We start from the raw sequence: 23,210 nt of genomic DNA on the forward strand, positions 1-23,210 counted from the left end.
AAGTGTGACGTTGTCAATATGAGTGCTACAAGGAATCCGTTTAACTTTGCTTCAGTCAAATCTAAAGGCCGTAAATTCAAATAAATAGCTAGGAATTACTGAACCGTGAATTTACTTTCTAAATCTTTTCTTAAAGAATTTACTTCATTTACTAGCGATTCGTCAAGAACATTAACACATTTAATCACGCTAGGTGAGCGTGGAAGTAGTTGCCACAGAGAAACTGATGAAAATGAAATTACCTTTAACAAATGGGAATTTTATTCATAAAAGCCTTTTCAAAAACAGATTTAAAATTTATAAGCAGAAAAGCACCCTCGAAATATCAAGTTACAATTTTATTTAGAGGCAGAAAGAACAATATTGGCAGTATGAGCCTTCGGGCTGAGAAGCTTGCCGCTCCCTTTCAACACGGCCGTAGTCACGACTGCTCACAATAACCTCTGAAGGACCACACTGGTGCAAATCTGCAACACACCAGATTACTTTAAACTAAAATTTTTAACAACTCACACAAACACATTAACTATGCACCCCGTAAGAGGGATGGAAATGGTACAAACACTCAGACTAAGAAATTATTTGCCATCGAAAGTGCAATTTGTTTTTAAAAAGACTCTTACGGTAGAAGTGTGGCAACTTTATAAAAATGGCTATTTAAATAAAACCCATGAAATTCCGACTTACATAAAATGTACAACATGGTCTACATTACACATATACCGTCTCGCAAGATGATAGGCAAGATAATAACAATTTTCAGGAATTCGGCCTTTACACCTTAATTCTATAAATTCGATAACACCGAATCCGACAAACATGACAGAGGCAGCTATTAAAGTATGGCAGATTGACATGGGGATTACTGAACAACCCGAACCGCAGGTCGCTCTAACCTGCCCCTGCCCCACAAGGGAAAAACGGACCACCCAGTTTATAAACAACCACCTTACTGCGGGTGGGCAAACGGAGAAGAATGGTGGGACGACCCCAAAGCAAACTGGCTAGTGACCTCACCAAGAAAACAAGTAAAATTTAATAAGAGTAAATCAAACAAGTTATCATCAATCACTTAACTTCTAATAAACTGCGAATTCTGGCGAAGACCTGCCGCAGCACCCCCAACGCTCTCCCGAACCGTCCGCTGTCAGCCGCTTCAACGGACGCAGGAAGGCGGTCCGATCTCCCGTCTCACGACGTCGCAGCTCGCCCCGGCCACCCCCATGCCGTGGTTTCACTCCTGTTGCTCTTGTGTCAACCGCGAAGCCACTACCCCTTTCTATACGGCGCGGCCGACTGGACTCACGTGGGGACCTCACATGCGCCGACGCTCAAGGTGGACAAGTCATCTCGTGTCTCAGTGCGCGACCGACCAACCGACCGATTCAACCGCCAATGACCGTTGCCCGAGCATCTCGAGCAGACTGGCGGCCTAACGCGCAGACTCAGATGCAGGAACTCAGCCCCGACCGGGCGACCACTAGCTGAGTTCTGTTACTCGCGGAATGGCAAGACTCTCATTTTCTGGCTTAAAGTTTGATCCAAAGGACAGACATACTCGCATTCCGACGACAGACAGACACTAACTGCCGCACAAATGCGAACGAGAGACAGACCAGCAACTGATGACGCGAGACTGACCTAGCCTCACTCCGACTGACCAACTGCCTAGACTCTCTCCCTAGTGAGCTCATAGCGCCCCTTAAATGCACGTGAACAGGCTACCTTTCCCCTTTCCCACCAGAGGGAGACACCAAAGCTGCGATAGCCACAGCGGCGCCACTGCCAGAAACAGAGGGGGACTGCTTTACACTACGCGCTGCGGCGCGCTCTTCAAAATAGCAAATTTTGCCACGGCTCAATTACAATTACAGATAACTTCAATTGGAAACAACATATAGAAAATGTCTTGGGGAAGCCCAACCAAGACAGCGTTTTATTGGCAGAACACTGCCTACATTACGCTTCTCCGTCCCCTTGAGGACTACGGCTGTGCGGCGTGGGATCCTTACCAGATAGGATTAACGGAGTACATCGAGAAAGTTCAAAGAAGAGGACCACGTTTTATATTATCGAGAAACAGGGGAGAGAGTGTCACTGGCACGATACAGGATTTGTGGTGGACACCATTAAAACACAGGCATTTTTCGTTGTGGCAGAGTTTTCTCAAGAAACTTCTATCTCCAATTTTCTTCTCCGAATGCGAAAATATTTTGTTGACGCTGATCTACATAGGGGGAAACGATCATCATAATAAAGTAAGGGAAATCAGAACTTGCACGGAAAGATATAGGTGTTCGATTTTTCCATGCGCTGTTCGGGATTGGAATAATGGAGAATTATTGTGAAGGTGGTCCGATGAACCCTCTGCCAGGCACTTAAGTGTGATTTGCAGTGCATCCATGAAGATGTACATCAGTGGTCACGTGAACATTCTCACAACCGTAGACGAGTTTCTGGACGTCCACGCAGCATACATTTCCGCCAGGTTCGTCGTGTTGTAAGGGCAGCAGTGGCAGATCGTACGGCTATTACAGCACAGACGAGAGGGCTTGTGAGCCCAGACGTTTCAACACGAATTGTTACGAACCGGTTATTAGGAGTGGGACTGCGGACACGCACATCTCTAGCCTCTTTTCCATTCACGCCACAGCATCGACGAGCACGGCTGAACTGGTGCCGTCAGAGGATCACTTGGAAGATGAAATGGTGCACCGTGGTCTTCAGCAGTGAAAGCAGATTCTGTCTGTATGCAAGTGACAGTCATCTGCGCATACAAAGTAGACCTCGTGAGCGTTGTCTCCTTGAGTGAATTAGTGGATACCAGTTACCTAACCCCACGGTGCAATAACTGCAACTCTTGTTCACTTTTGGTGTTTCTGGAGGGGACGCGGAGTAACGCTCGGTACGTGCAGAATGTTGTTACAGCCGTTCTTCTGTTATTCTTGCAACTGGCAGATGATGTGTTCTTCCAACAGAATAATACTCGCCCACACACTTCCATGAATGTCAACGTGCTCCGCAAGACTTTGTGACTTATCGTATCGTGTTTGTGTAGTGTATTGCGTTGTGGTTCAAATGGCTCTGAGCACTATGGGACTTAACATCTGTGGTCATCAGTCCCCTAGAACTTAGAACTAATTAAACCTAACTAACCTAAGGACATCACACACATCCATGCCCGAGGCAGGATTCGAACCTGCGACCGTAGCAGCCACGCAGTTCCAGACTGAAGCGCCTTTAACCGCACGGCCACACCGGCCGGCCTATTGCGTTGTGGTTTCAATGGTCTTTAAATATGCTTCAAATGCATGTGAAGGTTAAAATTATTAACCTCTCATCCTTGCATTAAAACTGATATTATTCCTGTACTAAGACACAATGATGACGCTAATAACACTCTCATGCTATGTCAATATTTTTAAACATTTGTCAGCGACAGCGCAAAAGGTTTGTGTAAGCTACTTCTACACAAATCATGGGAATAAATTTCAGTAGAGGTAAATTAATAAAGCTCTCAGGGAGTTGTTTCTATGTAAAGGTGTATTACACTAATGTGTATTACACTAATATTCATTTTGCAACCAGTCTGTATTTTTAATTAATATACCGTGATCGCTGTGGCGGCGAATACGCTAAGCTGATAGTACTTGGCAGCATTTGTATGTCCTGTACGAACACTGTTCTACTTCTTTTTTTCTTTTCTTTTTTTTTAAAAAAAAAAGCAAGAAATGGCTGCTAACAATACGTAAAACTATCTTAAATATCTCAGGTAAGGGAGGGCACTATACTACAAATAAAAGAAGAGCTTTTATAGTTAACGAATATACTACTGTTTTCTGCAAGCGCTTAAGTACATAATTCACACAATTATTGATAATAGACCTGTATTTTAATAAGACCTGTTACAATCACATCCGTCTTAGCCAGCGATAATCTTAGGAGAGCTAGAGTCACTCTTTGATCGTTGGACAAAAGAAGGAAAGAATAGTAATTATTAATGTCTTCTGTTGTCAGAATCAGAGATCACACAATCATATGTCTGACGAGCGTCGCTGATCACCTTTTATCATTCGCTTCACACTACTTTGGATTTTTACAATACTGTCAGTTTATCACACGCCTCAAAAATTATTCTGTCGGTTTTGCAGTAAATCCTAACCAGGAGACAGGATAACGTCCAGCAACTTCCCTGGTCAGCACGAACTCTGGACTGTTTCCAATCGATCATACACTATGTGATCAAAAGTATCCGGACACCCCCAAAAACATACGTTTCTCATATTAAGTGCATTGCGCTGCCACCTACTGCCGGGTACTCCATATCAGCGACCTCAGTAGTCATTAGACATCGTGAGAGAGCAGAATGGGGCGCTCCTCGGAACTCACGGACTTCGAACATGGTGAGGTGAATGGGTGTCACTTGAGTCATAAGTCCAGACGCGAGATTTTCACACTTCTAAACATCCCTAGGTCCACTGTTTCCTATGTGATACTGAAGTGGAAACGTGAAGGGACATCTACAGCACAAAAGCGTACAGGCCGACCTCGTCTGTTGAAGGGTAGTAGGCAGACATCCATCCAGACCATCACACAGGAATTACAAACTGCATCAGGCTCCACTGTAAATACTATGACAGTTAGGCGGGAGGTGAAAAAACTTGGATTTCATGGTCAAGCGGCTGCTCATAAGCCGCACATCACTCAGGTAAATGCCAAACGACACCTCGTTTGGTGTACGGAGCGTAAATATTGGACAACTGAACAGTGGAAAAACGTTGTGTGGAGTGACAAATCACGGTACACAGTGTGGCGACCCGATGGCAGGGTGTGAGTATGGCGAATGCCTGGTGAAAGTCAACTGCCAGTGTGTGTAGTCACAACAATAAAATTCGGAGGCGGTGGTGTTATGGTGTGGTCATGTTTTTCATGGATGGGGCTTGCATCCCTCCTTTTTTTGCGTGGCACTATCACAGTACAGGTCTACATTGATGTTTTAAGTACCTTCTTGCTTCCCACTGTTGGACAGCAATTCGGGGATGACGATTGCACCTTTCAACACGATCGAGCACCTGTTCATAATTCACGACCTGTGGTGGAGTGGTTACACGACAATAACATCCCTGTAATGGACTGGCCTGCACAGTGTCCTGACCTGAATGTGACAGAACACCGTTGGGATGTTTTGGAACGACGACTTCGTGCCAGGCCTCACCGACCGACATCGATACCTCTCCTCAGTTCAACACTCCAAGAAGAATGGGCTGCCATTCCCCAAGAAACCTTCCAGCACATGATCGAACGTATGCCTGCGAGAGTGGAAGCTGTCATCAAGGCTAAGGGCGGGCCAAAACCATATTGTATTTCAGCATTACCGGTGGGGGGCGTCACGAACTTTTAAGTCATTTTCAGCCTGGTGTCCGGATACTTTTGATCACATGGTGTAACATTTTCAAACGTTTTCGAGAAGATAAGGTATAATAGACTTTACATACAGTGCAGGGAAGCATACTGGACAGCAAGCATTTTGGATTTCAAAAAGGACTGTCAATTGAATAGGCTATATTTACCTTGGTCACAATCAATACATCTGAAACTCCTACCATCGCGAATATTTCGACGGTCGGTTGAGGCATTTCCTAGATATTCTGATGCAAAAGCTAAAATACTTCAGAATACTAAGCACAGTGGGTTCATGGTTTTCATCTTAGCCAAATGACAGAAAGCAATGCGTGAGTTCCATGGAACTCATTCAGAATGTGAGGCAATCAGACACAGTGTACCATAAGGTTCGAGTTTGGGTATTGTGTTGTTTCTCATATACAAGAAGGTCTTTGACTTGCATTATCAAAAGATGCAAATTTTATACTTTTTGCAGGTGATAAAAGTATATGAATCCGAAATAATATCCGACCCCTCACTGAAAAGGAAGCTAATGAAATATTCGAAAACACCAACAGATAATTCAAGGTAAATAGATTATCACTGAAGAGTCAGTGCGTATGGAACAGAACTTCACATAACACTTCAAAATCTATAACAATAGGTTTCTAAAAGAATGGAATACAATAAGTAGGAGGTATTACGTTTTTGGGGCTACAAATGGATGACAACTTTATCTGGAAAACCCACTGCCTGGAATTAATGATGCGCATTGCGTTAGCTGTGTTTGCAATATGCATCATTACTGCAATAGGCGATTTATAAAGCATATTTCCCTTCATTATTTTTCCAGAGAAATTCTGGTTGCAGAGACCATATTGTATTCCGCATTACCGATGGAGGGCGCCACGAACTTGTAAATCATTTGCAGCCGGGTGTGCGGATACTTCTGATCCCAGTATTTTCAGAATGCAGAACAGTACAGTAAGAATTGTATCTGGTCTTAATTCTAGAGCATCCTGTATAGACCTCTTCAGAAAACTGGACATTTTGACAAGTACTTCACAACAAATGTATTCATTAATGTTCTTTCTCATAACCAATACTTCTCTTTCCATAAAAGTTTGGGAATAGCATGAATGCAACACTAGGAAAAAGACAGCTGCTACGAAAGTTTCAAGAGAGTCTTCGTGCCAGGCCTCAACGATCGACGTCGATATCCCTCCTCAGTGCAGCACTCCATGAAGAATGGGCTACCATTCCCCAAGAAACCTTCCGGCACCTGACTGAACCTATGTCTGCGAGACAGGAAGCTGTCATCAAGGCTAAGTGTGGGCCAACACCATATTGTATTCCAGCATTACCGAAGTAGGGCGGCACGAACTTGTAATTCATTTTCAGCCAGGTGTTCGGATACTTTTGATCCCATAGTGTATGTGTGATATTACGGAACGAGAAGTGACTCGTGTGACTCGTCAACCAATAACTGATACAGAACTACATGAACAGGTCGAGCAGCTGTGGCATGACGTATCCCAGGACAGTAGTCGCCATCTGTACGATAGACTCGATGCCAGAGTCAGCGCCTGCATTGCCGCATGTGGGGGCTACACCACGTACTAACAGAGGTTTTAGTATTGGTTGGTTCCTGGCACCTCAGAACCGCTAGTGCTGTTGATCTGTAAATGTAATAATTTCATGTATTCCAGCTGCACTGTTGCAACAACAAAGCTTGAGTGTAATGTAAATCTCTGAAATGGTGCACTATTTGTTTTTCTGGCAGTGTATACCGTAGCTCTGTTTTATACACTCCTGGAAATTGAAATAAGAACACCGTGAATTCATTGTCCCAGGAAGGGGAAACTTTATTGACACATTCCTGGGGTCAGATACATCACATGATCACACTGACAGAACCACAGGCACATAGACACAGGCAACAGAGCATGCACAATGTCGGCACTAGTACAGTGTATATCCACCTTTTGCAGCAATGCAGGCTGCTATTCTCCCATGGAGACGATCGTAGAGATGCTGGATGTAGTCCGGTGGAACGGCTTGCCATGCCATTTCCACCTGGCGCCTCAGTTGGACCAGCGTTCGTGCTGGACGTGCAGACCGCGTGAGACGACGCTTCATTTAGTCCCAAACATACTCAATGGGGGACAGATCCGGAGATCTTGCTGGCCAGGGTAGTTGACTTACACCTTCTAGAGCACGTTGGGTGGCACGGGATACATGCGGACGTGCATTGTCCTGTTGGAACAGCAAGTTCCCTTGCCGGTCTAGGAATGGTAGAACGATGGGTTCGATGAGGGTTTGGATGTACCGTGCACTATTCAGTGTCCCCTCGACGATCACCAGTGGTGTACGGCCAGTGTAGGAGATCGCTCCCCACACCATGATGCCGGGTGTTGGCCCTGTGTGCCTCGGTCGTATGCAGTCCTGATTGTGGCGCTCACCTGCACGGCGCCAAACACGCATACGACCATCATTGGCACCAAGGCAGAAGCGATTCTCATCGCTGAAGACGACACGTCTCCATTCGTCCCTCCATTCACGCCTGTCGCGACACCACTGGAGGCGGGCTGCACGATGTTGGGGCGTGAGCGGAAGACGGCCTAACGGTGTGCGGGACCGTAGCCCAGCTTCATGGAGACGGTTGCGAATGGTCTTCGCCGATACCCCAGGAGCAACAGTGTCCCTAATTTGCTGGGAAGTGGCGGTGCGGTCCCCTATGGCACTGCGTAGGATCCTACGGTCTTGGCGTGCATCCGTGCGTCGCTGCGGTCCGGTCCCAGGTCGACGGGCACGTGCACCTTCCGCCGACCACTGGCGACAACATCGATGTACTGTGGAGACCTCACGCCCCACGTGTTGAACAATTCGGCGGTACGTCCACCCGGCCTCCCGCATGCCCACTATACGCCCTCGCTCAAAGTCCGTCAACTGCACATACGGTTCACGTCCACGCTGTCGCGGCATGCTACCAGTGTTAAAGACTGCGATGGAGCTCCGTATGCCACGGCAAACTGGCTGACACTGACGGCGGCGGTGCACAAATGCTGCGCAGCTAGCGCCATTCGACGGCCAACACCCCGGTTCCTGGTGTGTCCGCTGTGCCGTGCGTGTGATTATTGCTTGTACAGCCCTCTCGCGGTGTCCGGAGCAAGTATGGTGGGTCTGACACACCGGTGTCAATGTGTTCTTTTTTCCATTCCCAGGAGTGTATATCGGTGCTTCCAAAGGATAATACGAGTAATACAGCAATATTCCTCCATATCTAAGACACAATCTATTTTGAGCCTTACTTGGTTGAGAACGTTGTGTATTATCTTCGCCCTATCTTCTTGTATTTTTTGCTGTTGGGTCGGTTAGAGGTATTATGAAACGATTACAACTTGAGGTTCCTAGAAATTCGATTTTAAGTTTCTACCGTACAAACAGGAGTGACAGTATTTTCTTAATTCATAAATATCATTATTGCCGGAATTAGGTAGAGAATTACATCAGTTTATTTCCAAAATAGTTGTGTAGCGCTAATTTTGTATTGCCTCTAAGAAAAAAAAAAAGACGACGCACGACGAAGGAATTATCAGAATGGCACGGAAATCGGTAGATGTGATGTATATGTACAGACAAACAAATGATTACAATTTCGGAAAGAGCTTTAAAAACTAAGCAGCATATTAGTCCTGCTCTGGCTCTTATGCAAGTAGTTATTCGGTTTGGCGTCGATTGACAGAGGTGTTGGATGTCCTCCTGAGGGATGTGTTAGACAGTGTGTTAGACAGTCAAAATCGAGAGCTGGTTGGAGAACCCTGTCTATAATGCTTCAAACTTTTCCCAATTGGGGACCTTGCTGACCAAGGTAGGGTTTGGCAAGCACGAAGACAGGGAGAAGACTCTATCCTCCTGTTTTGAGAGGCATTATCTTGCTGAAATGTAAGCCCGGGATGGCTGCCATCAAGTGCAGCAAACCGAGCTTAGACTATCGTCGACGCACAGCTGTGCTGTAAGGGTTCCCCCAATGACAACCAAAGGGGTCGTGCTATGAAAAACTTGGCACCCCTCCCGTTTTCCTGTTTGTCGAGCCATATGACGGGCGACAGTCAGGTTGGTATTCCACTCGTCCAGGGCGTCTCCAGACACGTCGTCGGCTTGGAATCTCATTGATTGGAGTATAATTGACGTCAGTGATGAGTCCCATTCGAAATGAGCCCCAATGATCAGCGAAGACGTGTGTGTAGACACCCTGGATAGTAACCTGACTGTCGTTCCCAATACGGCCCTACAACCTGGAGTGATGGTCTGGGGTGCCATTTAGTTTTGTAACAGGACTCCTTTCGTTGTCATTCACGGCACCCTTATAGCACAGCGATATGTTGACGACATTCTACGTCCCGTTTGTCGACTTTTTTTCAAATATATTTTTGTAAAACATATAAAAACCTAGTACACTTTATTTCTGAAAATGCCCTGGACAACCTTGCATGGCGGCACGTGAAGAGCCCCGTATCTCTACAACCTTAGAGATGACATGCTTCTGCTATCCAAAATCTCTTCGTGATCATATGCAGTGATATCGTTCTTCTGTAACTGTACACAGCTGGTCACTAAAATTGCTACACCAGAAAGGATAGCAGATAATAAAATGTAACTTATTGGATGAAAACACCATTAAATTTATAATTTAATGATGTATATGTTGGCAATTTAGTGCACAGGACTGCCACCTCTGGGAGAAAAAATGGCTGGGCATCAGATGAAACTCGACTTAGATTACAGATACAGTTTAGCCATCCTATGCTACTTCAGCTTAATGCCAGATTTCTTGAATTAGTTGACAGTTCACTTCAAGAGGAGTGGACATTTCTAAAAGGGGCAGTCATAGAAGCTGGAAAGAAAAACATATGTACAGGGAAGGTAACTGCCAAGAAACAGTGGGTAACAGAAGAAATTCTTCAGTTGATAGACGAAACAAGGAAATATAAAAATGTTTAAGAAAATTCAGGAATACAGAAATAGTCACACAGTGATGAAATAAGTAGGGAGTGCAGGGAAATGGCTGTGTGAAAAATGTGAAAAAATTGAAAAAGAAGTGATTGTCAGATGGACTCACACAGCATATAGAAAAATCAAAAGAACCTTCGTTGAATTTAAAAACACGGGTGGTAACAGTAAGAGTGCAGGGAGAGGAGAGAGCGAATTGTTGGAAGGACTTGAAGGCCTCTATGATGGGGAGAACTTGTCTGATGACGTGATAGAACAAGAAACAGAAGTCGATAGGGAAGAGATAGGGGATCCAGTACTAGAATCAGAATTTGAAAGAGCTTTGGAAGGTTTAAAATCAAGTAAGGTAGAAGGGATAGATCACATTCCATCTGAATTTCCAAAATCGTTGGTGGAAGTGGCAACAAAACGACTATTCACGTTGGTGTGCAGAATGTATGAGACTGGTAACATACCATAAGTCTTTCGGAAAACCATCATCCACACAGTTCTGAAGAGTGCAAGAGCCGATAAGTGCGAGAGTTATCGCACAATCAGCTTAACAGCTCATGCATCCAAGTTGCTGTCAAGGACAGTTTACAGAAGAATGGAAAAGAAAATTGTGGATGTGTTGGATGATCATCAGTTTGGCTTTAGGAAAGGAAAAGGCACAAGAGAGGCAGTTCTAACGCTACGTTTGATAATGGAAGCAAGACTGAAGAAAAGTCAAAACACATTCATAGGGCTTGTCGACCTGGAAAAAGCTTTCGATAATGTTCGATAGTGCAAGATGTTCGAAATGTTGTGAAAAAGAGGGGTAATATGTATAAGAACCAAGAGGAAATAGTAAGAGTGGAAGACCAAGTGCGAAGTGCTCATATTAAGAAGGATGTAAGACAGGGATGTAGTCTTTCGCCACTACAGTTCAATTCATGCAGCGAAGAAGCAATGACGGAAATAGAAGAAAGATTCAAGTGCAGGATTTAAGATCAGGGTGAAAGGATATCAATGATTAGATTCGCTGATGACATTGCTATCCTCAGTGATAATGAAGAAGAATTGCAGGACCTGCTGAATGGAATAGACAGTCTAAAGTGTACAGAATATGGATTGAGATGAAACTGAAGAAAGACGAATGTAATGAGAAGTAGCAGAAATGAAAACAGCGAGAAACTCGGCATCAAAACTGGTGATCATAAAGTAGATGAAGTTAAGGAATTCTGCTACCTAGGCACAAAATAATCCCTGGATGAATGGATCAAGGAGGATATAAAAAGCAGAAAGCACACGCTAAAAGGGCATTCCTGGCCTATTATCAAACATAGGCCTTACTTTGAGGAAGAAATTTCTGGGAATGTACATTTGGAGCGTGGTAGTGAAATGTGGATTGTGGGAAAACCGGAATGGAAGAGAATCGAAGCATTTGAGATGTGGTGCTCCTGAAGAATGTTGAAAATTAGAAAAAAAAGTTATTAAAGTGGTTGGTGATTGGCAGCACTTCAGTGTCTCAGCAACGCATAACCGGTGGCTTTCTATGTGTGAGAGATATGCTCACAGGTGCAACAGCTGAACACCCTCTGTATTCGACATAGATGAGGACAGCACAGGCAATGCGAATGCCATTTGGCCGTGTTAGTTGTCCTCAGAGTTTCCACGCATCGACACGTCCATTATGAGGCCATATGCAGGACTGCATCTCTTCTGCAAAGATAGTATGGAGCCACCCTTGTGTCCAGTGGTGTCATTGGGCACTCCACTTTCGGCGAGCCTCTATCCTCTGCCACTTCAAGAAAAGCCACAACAATGGTCCCTGTGCTCACAGTATACTGCGCTCTAGAAATCGTCGCGCTGCGCATGTGGATACTTGTCTTTCTGTAAATAAGCCCATCTCCAGACTCAAGACATGTGACACGGCTGTAGTGTCCATGCATACTGTGGCCAGTGGATACACAGATGGCAGGGCATGTGTGGAGAGAGTGGTAGTGGTGGGGGCTGCAGGCAGGCACTGTAGGGGAAATGCAAAGCGCTGAAAGGGAAATGCCATTCTAAAGTGAAGCCTAGACTCACATTTTTTGCAAATATTCAAAAAATGGTTCAAATGGCTATGGGACTTAACATCTGAGATCATCAGTCATCTAGACTTAGAACTACATAAACCTAACTAACCTAAGGACATCACACACATCCATGCCCAAGGCAGGATTCGAACCTGCGACCGTAGCAGCAGCCCGGTTCCGGACTGAAGCGCCTAGAACCGCTCGGTCACAACGGCCGGCCCTTGCAAATATTAAGCAGGGCACCTCTGTGCTCACACTTGCATGGTGACCATTCAAAATAATCTGCAACCCCTGCTTTTGTCGGTATTTAAAAGGGATTCCACCGAAAATTCGGCGATTTACTTTCGCCTGGCTTGTTGAGAGAAGTGTCATGAGTGGCGAATTGAGTAAAACCTACAGCTTTCTCTTGTTGCCATGTTAAAATTTTCTTCTTTTGCCACAACACAGTGGTATTTACAGAGGTCGCCTCAGTAACATGTTGTACAGACGCAATTGCGAGAGAATTCTAAACAAGTGGTTTATTAAGTTTATTAAACGAGGAATGAGGAAAAGCATCTTATGAAAAAGCACATCTTTGGTACAATATAAATGTATAATGTCTTCATTTATGTTGTTTCCAAACCCCATAGCATTTCTTTGCTATCATTCTCCAAAATCTCATTTCGGTACCTGAAACTGTTTACGAAATATGAGTAATGTTGTGGATATTTCACTCTGATTGTATCGCTAATGCGGCGCGATCGCAAATGAGTGTGCTACACCATATCAATTTTCTCGAGATTGGTGACACAGAGACCTCCATCCAAGTCCAAAGAAAAATTCTATATGTTAGATGTGAAAATTACCGAACTATCAGTTTAATAAGATATGGCTGCAAAATACTAACACGAATTCTTTACAGACGATTGGAAAAACTGGTAGAAGCCGAGCTCGGGGAGGATCAGTTTGGATTCCGTAGAAATGTTGGAACACGTGAGGCAATACTGACCCTACGACTTATCTTAGAAAATAGATTAAGGAAAGGCAAATCTACGTTTCTCGCATTTGTAGACTTAGAGAAAGCTTTTGACAATGTTGACTGGAATACTCTCTTTCAAACTCTGAAGGTGGCAGGGGTAAAATACAGGGAGCGAAAGACTGTTTACAATTTGTACAGAAAGCAGATGGCAGTTATAAGAGTCGAGGGACATGAAAGGGAAGTAGTGGTTGGGAAGGGAGTGGGACAAGGTTATAGCCTCTCTCCGCTGCTATTCAATCTGTATATTGAGCAAGCAGTAAAGGAAACAAAAGGAAAGTTCGGAGTAGGTATTAAAATCCATGGAGAAGAAATAAAAACTTTGAGGTTGACAGATGACATTGTAATTCTGTCAGAGACAGCAAAGGACTTGGAAGAGCAGTTGAACGAAATGGATAGTGTCTTGAAAGGAGGATATAAGTTGAACATCAACAAAAGCAAAACGAGGATAATGGACTGTAGTCGAATTAAATCGGGTGATGCTGCGGGAATTAGACTAGGAAATGAGGCACTTAAAGTAGTAAACGAGTTTTGCTATTTGGGGAGCAAAATAACTGATGATGGTCGAAGTAGAGAGGATATAAAATTTAGACTGGCAATGGCAAGGAAAGCGTTTCTGAAGAAGAAAAATTTGATAACATCGAGTATAGGTTTAAGTGTCAGGAAGTCGTTTCTGAAAGTATTTGTATGGAGTGTAGCCATTATGGAAATGAAACGTGGACGATAAATAGTTTGGGCAAGAAGAGAATAGAAGCTTTCTAAATGTGGTACTACAGAAGAATGCTGAAGATTAGATTGGTAGATCACATAACTAATGAGGAGGTATTGAACAGAATTGGAGAGAAGAAAAATTTGTGGCGCATCTTGACTAGAAGAAGGGATCGGTTGGTAGGGCATAGTCTGAGGCATCAAGGGATCACCAATTTAGTATTGGAGGGCAGCGTAGAGGGTAAAAATCGTAGAGGTAGACCAAAAGATGAATACACTAAACACATTCAGAAGGATGTAGGTTGCAGTAAGTACTGGGAGATGAAGAAGGTTGCACAGGATAGAGCAGCATGGAGAGCTGCATCAAACCAGTCTCTGGACTGAAACCACAACAACAGCTAAATTTCATACGCAGCAACATATTATGAAACATGCACCAAACGCAAAATCATAGCGACTCATATTTTTCAATGCAAACTTCTTCCAATTTAGCACATTGCCTTACTTCCGCGTAAATATCACAATAATTATGTCCTTTACCGAAATGATGGGCTCATCGCAATAACGAATTTTTTACCGAGTAGTTTCTTTAAAATCGTTTGAGAAAGACTGCAGGGCAAATATCTCGATGCTATCATCACCACCTGGATGAAAGGTGGCAGACCATGTCGGCCTCTCCGTCTGAACAAATGAACGAGCCCACCCAGTGCTCATTGGTCTCTATATATAGGTCACCATATCTTGTGTGGTCCCTACTTCTGCATAGCCAAGAAAACTATATAGCTATACTCACGGGGGCTAGTCACGTAGGACTACTAAGTCTGTACATGGCAGTGAGTATGGTCATCCTAAATCCATCAATTCCATATCTGTGTGTCAGTTGTGGGATCCTGACTAACACGAGCAGCAGGCAGACTGTGTCACACAATCTTGATAAGCCAGAGTCATGCTGCTGTCAATTTCCTACATGCACTCATAGAAATTTCTCTTTCTTACATGAGACATAACACGATTGTCTTATAAACTACCAATATTCAAATGTGATTTCTGATTAAGAAATCCTCCATGTTAACTTTCCTCATATACAGAATGAAGATAACTCTACTCCTACCTACTACGAGTGATTGTGCAAAATTGCTAATCATTTTGATATGTAGTACACTTTATGCTACTCTGAGCTTTTTTGCACGCTGCCTGCATAGTGTTGCACTTTAATTAGCAACAGTGATAAGTAAAACGTGATTGTCTCCAGCTTAACTAAAAGAAGAGAAAGAAATAAAAATATATTACATTTTAACTATCTTGTTAATGTTGTAGTTCTTCTTATTTCTGTGCTTGCTAAAGAAAATAGGGGCGGAATACCGCCATATGCAAAACATCGTTTGTAGTTTTGTTTTCACCCAGGCATGTTTCACCAGTTTTCGTCCTGTCTTTGTTGGGTTTCAGTGTTTATTTTTTCTGTAGTATTCTTGTTACATGTTAACCTCTAAAACACTTTTGGTACAAAATATTGACATTTGTTAAATGAGCGATTACTGTCCAATATTTTGCATTAGATTGTATACAGTGCAGAGTTGAGACATCTGTCACTGAGTTGAGGCGTTCTCTGTTGTTCATTTACGATTTGTCTAAAGGTCCTAGTTTTATAGCAAAGGTCCTAGTTTCATAGCCAATTTAGAAATAAATTGGATGTATACATTTGTTTACATGCAACACTTGAGGCCATTGGTTGTTTACACTGGCAGCTTTACATTTACTGTACAACCTACAGCCTGTCACTTGCCAACAGCAGAACGTATTTTATTCTTGTGTTTATTATGAATTTCCGACTGAGAATCGCTATATATCGAATTATTTAGCGAGTTACAGTTTTTGATGTTGTAGTGTTTTCTCTGATGTTTGTGTCGATATCACGCTTATTTCTTTCACAGTGGTTACATATGCTTATTATAAGATTTGTTTGGCAAGTATAGAGTTTACACCGCCATTATGTGTGGTTACACAAGGTCCATAGAAAAATGATTGTTATAGATATTCAGTGTTCATTTCCTTTGTGGCATGTTTGTTTGGGATGCTGCCTGTGGATCTGAAGTGTTGTTGACATTTGCAGTGTATAGCTTGTGTGCGCGCTTGTTTATTTGTGTGTGTGTGTGTGTGTGTGTGTGTGTGTGTGTGTGTGTGTGTGTGTGTGTGTGTGTCCAAGACAGAGAGAGAGAGGTGAGAGAGAAAGGGGGTTGTAGATAGGCAGATAGAGTGAATGGTATGGAGTAAAAGGAGAGGTGAAGTCAATTTTAGATGGTGATCATAAGACGTTTTAGGGATTGCTCAGTGATGTGCATTCATTTAATACTTTCTTTCCTTTGCCTAATTATTTTTAGATGTGATGTTTTTCTTCTATTTTTAGTTTTTGGTAAGGCTGTTGTTAGTTTCAAGAATTTTTAAATCAGTTTCTGTTTTCATTGGATGGTGATTCTGTGTTATTAGGTGATCTCCAAATGTTGAGTGTGAGCTATCACTTTTCAGTGCTCTGAGGTGTTCTGTACACCTGGTTCTAAACTTCCTGTATGTCTGACCCACATACACAGATTCACAGCATTTTGTAGTTAGCTGATATGTACTAGACTGGCTGTATTTGTCAGTGTTGGTGCTATTTCTTCCATGTCAGTTCTGTATTGTGTTGTTGGTTCTATACGCTATATTGAGTTCTTGTCTCTTTACTATGTTGCCCACTCTGTGTGCAATTTAGTGTTCTAAGTCGTTATGTGCTATTTGTTGCTTACTGTCTGCTGACTTGTTGTGAGCTGAATTATATCCGTGTGTGTGATGCTTCCTGATTATGTTGTCTGTTTTGTTTTTGTTGCTTATTTCATCTACTGTCTTTGCATCATAACCATTCTCCTCTGCAGTTTGTTTAATTGTGTGCAGTTTTTCTGTGGAGTAATGTTTCCTCATATGTCTTTTTTCCAGTCTTTGTAGTAAATATCTGAAACTGGCATCTTTATTAGTTATGGGGTGATTGGATTAGTTATGAATGTTGGTGTTGGTGATTGTAGGTTAAATTGTGAAGTCACTTTAGTTGTTTCTCATGAAGACATAAACACTACCCATCCATAAATGCAATTAACCACTGAGACACAAGCAGCTGAAAACTTCTATTTCTTATATCTCAACATACTCAAGGGAAAGAAATAAAATCAATATTACATTTGGTTTACACGTTGAATCAGTCGCAATTACTAAAGTGGGATTTCCACGTGAAAGAAAAGTGATGCCTCTTGGCCCCCAGTCAAGTGGCAGAACCGAAGTTGGGTGTGGAAACAATGGCGGCTATTCCTTGAGAACTCCAGGGTCACAGCCTTCCAATTATATCTATTACTCGCAAGACTGTGGTATGTTGGAAACGTGAATAAAAAATCGAATCATTGCATTATAGCACCAGCCTGTGTATGACAATGAATACTGTTTTTAGGATGGGTAGACTACCAATCCCTGTAAGCAGATGATCAATGCTTTTGGAATGGGTAGGCTGTCAGGCTCTCACCAAACTGGCCTGTCAGTTTGAATGTAGCCAATGGACGCATGTGAAAGAGTGGGGGTATTGGGAGTTGGGTAGGGCAGTGCATTGTGTAGGGCTCTTTGGACGGCATCTGCGTGAAGCGGGCGAAGTAAACAAGTAGTGCCATACCTGTGGTAGTCGTTTTGTTGTTTCATTGTGAATTAGATTCTTTGAAAGTACGACCTAGTGACTTACTGATGCGCTAGTTTCTTGTTTAAAATTAGTGGTGTGAATAGGATAAACACTGTTTTAACTATTAGTTATCAAAATATTACTTCTGAGAGAAAGTTGGACTGCCAAGACCTGATTTAAACACTGTGCAGACACAAAATACGTGCAAAAGAAAAAGTAGTTTTACCAGAAAATTTATTTGTTCTTTATATAAATGTGTGGACTGGCTGTGTGGATGTGAAATAATAAATGATTTCTTCTGTTACGTGTGTCTGGTAATGAATGTTGCAGACTGTTCTTGGACCACAGATGCAATAATGGACATTAAACATGTAGCTTGCAAATTTAAAAATAATAAGTTGAGTGAACTACACATAAACAGTCGCATCGAGTTTGTTGTGTTTGGTAAAGTCGATATTAGATGTCAGCCTGGTGCAGCTTACAGAATGAGGATTAAGAAACTTAATGAAGATGATTCTAAGAATCATTACATCCTTAGCAAGTTGAATGGCTGTATCAAGTTTTGCAGGAATTTTGAATTTGCTCTAAGGGACATGACGAAATGGATACTTAAGAGAATCTTGGTATTTTTTGGGGTTTGGTCAATCTGATCACAGAACTGGATTCCACATTGAAGGAACATATTGATCAAACCAGTAGTCATTTATTTTTGGGGATTTCCAAAAGTGTTCAGAACGAAGTACTGGGCTATATAAATGCTTTGCGCCATTAGTTGATTTGCAAAGGAACTTTGCAAGCAGATAGGTAACAATTGAAGCCAATGAACGACAAATTGTGCAAACTTGCGTCAACTCGTGATTATTGTATGATATGAATTAAAAGTGGAAGTATATAAATGATTCACGAATTTCATAACACCGAAATGTCATACAGCTGTGTGACTAAGTAGTGAACTGTTCAACAAACTTAATAGATTAAAGATTGCCGACTCTCCAGAAAAACTGACAGCCCAGAACTATGATGGAGCTTCAGTTATGAGTGGTAGGCACAAGGAAGTGCAGGTAAGAGTAAAAGTGATGTGTGACAGAACAAATTTTGTACACTGTTATGCCCGCCAACTTAACCTCAATGTAGAGCGCAGTGCACCACAACAAAACAAACTTCGAATATTTTTAGCACAATACAGGGACTCTCTACTTCTGTCTCAACATCAGTGAAAAAAACTGCAATAATGGATAATGTTGTGAGAAAGATATTTCAAGAAATGCTGACACAAGATAGAATTTTAAGGCACAATGTGAGAACATCGTTCTTAAGTATAAGACAGAAACAGCTGAATGTCTTGTGATCATTCAGGATTATGATAGCAGTGGTTACTCAACGACCAGGATAGCAGTTGGACTTCGGAAACTTCTCAACAGCGATCAAGAGTTTCTCTTTTGGCTTGAGTTTTTCAATAAGGTCCTGACTCCCTGTGACATTTTGTTTAACCAGCTGCAATGCAGAGATGCTGATAGTGTCAAAGCTCATAAGAACGTCTCTGATTTCAAGTTAGCGATACAACTGATGAGAAATTCTCTTGATTTCAATTATCATCGGGGTAACAGGAATGGAAATGAAGAGATCGCCGGCCCAAAACGTTTCCGTTTTCTATACTCACGTAGAACTGTTGCAAGGGAAGTCTGTGACCTTGTTATGACTAATACTGACGAGCATTTCGCATTTAGCAGTCACTTTCCAAAACACGAGATGTTATTCCCTGACAAAGAATTTCAGTCGTTAGTTAAATTATTTGGCCTGAACGAAAGTGAACTGCGACAGGAATTGACAACAAAATACAGCAGAAATGATTTCCAATCTGCAAACAGAGCTTCAACACTACTGTATTGCATCTGCAAGAATAATTTAGAACCTGTTTTATCGGAATCAGTAAAACTATTATGTACTATTTGTACAGTACCAATGACAACACTGAAAAGTAAGAGAAATTTCTCCACACTCAAAAGAATAACAACTTTCACTAGCAATACAATGAAGGAAGAGAGACTGAGTGCATTAGCTAGCAGTATGTCTTCTATAGAAAAAAAAACATTTTTGAATATGCATAACTTTAATGAGCTTGTAATTGACCACTTTGCTGAAAGGAACAAGAGGAGAAAGGAATTTGTTTACAAACCTATTAATTAACTTGAGAACATCATTTTGATCATATTCTATAAATTACTGTCTTGTCTGCAGAAAATATTAAAAACTATGTATTTGTGCATACATTTTTATATTTTGGTATCAGATCAAAATGTTGTGTTGGATGAAAGTTTAAATCATGTCACATACTACCAAACTAAATTCTATATATTCCCCACCAAAAAAATCTGAAGAGACAAGAGGTAGTCTCTTATATTTGTAACATTACTTTTGTTCCCTCATCACCAATTAACATTGTTCTGTCATCTCGTAGCTGATTTTCAGAGCAGCATCATATTTTTCTTATTTTTGTGTTTGAAATTTTGCAGTGTGTTGTTTTACAGTATCAAATAACGTCTAAAAAGTGATCGTTAATAACAACTATGCTGTTTATTGATCTATACAAGGAGCATCTTTGTTTTTGGATATGCAAGGAAGAGTGCTATATACTTTAAGACACGAAGCATTGCTTGCAATTGTGTGTATGTACGGAAAACATTACTGATTCTGATTTGCACATTGCAAAAGCTAAAATGAGTAACATCTTCATCAACTTACACAACATAAAAATGTTATATGAATGGTGCCTCTGTAGGTCTACCTTTTACCCAAAAATCTGATTTCTGAAAATTATATAGCAACTCTATAATTGAATATGACATAAATTATAGCCTATTTAAAAACTTTTATTACTTCATTTTATGTGTGTTTAGAAAATGTACATTTTTCTTTATAATACAAGTACAGTAGCTGTAAAAGCTAATAAAAATACTGTGGATAATACTGTATGTAAGCCAATGCATTAAATCGATTTTTTATGCTGCACAGTACGTGCATAGCTATTATGACAACAAATTTATGTGGATTATGATTTCATAATGTATAATGAGTACCAAGCAACTCTGTCAAAATGATGTGTATGTGTTTATTATGTTGTATGTACCCTCCACAATGACAATGGTTGAGATAGCTAAAGCTCTTGCCATTGCAGCTACAAACATATGATAGTTAATTTATGTGGCGAAAGAATATCATGTTTTATTATATGATACATGGATAAGCTATGTGTATGAGTAAGCAAGTGTTACAGAGTAACTAGTGGAAGATGATTTGTAGTTTGACAGCAGCTCACTTAACTTTGATGAAAATTAATATAATAGTGGCAGTATTTTTCAGATTCTAGTACTACAATTTCAAAGCTTTTAAACATGTGCCTAGTGGATTTGAGAAAGAAACTAACAATTTATTTCACAGCAGTATAATTTAAACCTGATTGTAGCTTTCAATAAAGGAAATTAACTGTGTCACAATGTCTTTTAGTGCCCTTTTTTCTGCATTAAGCACAACTACAAAATTCTGTAAAGTGTAACTTTAGTAATTCAACTGATGTGGGGTGTCGGAGGGAAAATACTAGCTTTTAAATGTGTTCTTAGAGGAATGTAAATAACACCCAACACATCACACAATAACTCATACTTTCCAGTGTGTGATATAAATATTAGAAAGATGGCAGGTAATCGCCACATGTCAAGTATCAAAGTGTAACTTCTACTTTCACTCGAGCCAGGACTTGATCTCTAATGTGAATATAGAATTTTTTTAAAGAATTCGAGGCAAAGCTCTACAAGCACTCGGAGTTGGCTTTTATTATTCTAAAGTAATTCACAAATGGGTCTTGGCTTATGATTGCTACAGCCTTATAAGTTTGTTTGAAGTCACTGTATTATTTCTGTGTAAAATCCACTTCCAAAACCAGCATTTATGTTAATTCTTCTTCTTCTTACTGTGTTTCTGGCTCAGTTCTAATGCCATAAACTGAATGATGACACCAGTGTCTGCAAGAATAATCGCAGCTGACATCATGTGGAAAATTAGTGACAATGAATTTTGACAGGACTGTTTGGGAACAGCAGCACATGGCTCCACTGCCATATCAACTGTCATGCCACTTGCTGAGTTGTCATTTATATTGCATGTGAAATGTTACTTATGAGTAAGAGTATGGTAAATGATGGAATTAAGTTGAATGTTCAGTTATGGGCACAGCCAGTGGTCGAATCCTCTAGTAACAACATTGATCCTGCATAATAAAATTACTTGTAAAATCCTTGGTGGTGCAGTCAGTGGATTGCTTATATCACATGAAAACTGCTCAGAAAATTTCGAGAAACAATGTTCAAGCTAAAATCTGGCAGTATTCTTTTACCCCAACCTACCTTTCCAGCAGAGACTGCTGAGGTGAAATCAGGATAATAGAAGACTGTGTAGTGACACATTAGATGTCGGCTATCTCATGACCATGCATAAATGGTAAAATAGAAGGGACTCCAGAATACTTTTCTGCATTTAACGACGACCTTATTTCACTTACTCAACTTATTTCAGCTACTGATTCTCACAGTAGACTACACAGACTGCATTGCTTCATGTTGCTAAACCAAGTCTTGAAGTAACCAACCTCAACCTTGGTAGAGCAATTGACCTTTGTTGCTTGTAGGCTGCGCTTTCAAGTTGTATATTGCTTACTGGGACATGAAAGAGTGACTTATACCTATAATATATAGAAGATGGTCATCGAGTCGAATAAGGTGTACAGGTAGTATAGTGTAGGTAGAGGCATTACCATTACCCACTGGCAAGTCCCACAATCCGATCCTCTAAATGTTGCCCTAGAGTTCCTCGGGAAACTTTGAGAACACACATTGTGGTATATCAAATTTCTGCAACAGTCTTCAGGGGTGTCTTTGTAATATGATGTCTGAGATTCTTCGCTGTCGGTAGAAGCGTATTACTACAAAGACACTGATGATGTATTGGTCAATTGGTCATTGTGAGACATGTTGCACAAAGTGTTGCAACATTTCTTGGCATATTACATCCCATACCACCTCCTAAATTTCAAAGATATATTAATGTACTCACAGAGAACAAATTTTGGCTACTTGAAATTATTTATACAAGTTTTCTAAAATTTACTATCAACAAAAATAGAAAGCGTCTTTTTTGTCTCCCTATACAGTATATTATTTATGATCAGTTCTCAATGTATGGTCTACATGAATGGTGTTTTAAGTTTTAATTGCAGTTCCAGGAAACCCTGTGTGGCAGTTGAATTTCAACAACTTTGTACCTTGAGAAAATGGTGCATACCAGTAATATGCACCTGCCAACAACAGAGCAAAAT

The 23,210-nt window shown here is 41.4% G+C and overlaps 1 protein-coding gene across 1 annotated transcript in view; it reads left to right on the plus strand.

The window, feature by feature from the left end:
• Window positions 1-23,210, plus strand: part of LOC124593899 (nuclear receptor subfamily 2 group E member 1) — a 90,505-nt gene that overhangs the window by 66,468 nt on the left and 827 nt on the right. The window lies entirely within an intron of this gene.

The sequence above is a fragment of the Schistocerca americana genome, chromosome 2, assembly GCF_021461395.2.
Source record: "Schistocerca americana isolate TAMUIC-IGC-003095 chromosome 2, iqSchAmer2.1, whole genome shotgun sequence".
NCBI classification, from domain to species: domain Eukaryota; kingdom Metazoa; phylum Arthropoda; class Insecta; order Orthoptera; family Acrididae; genus Schistocerca; species Schistocerca americana.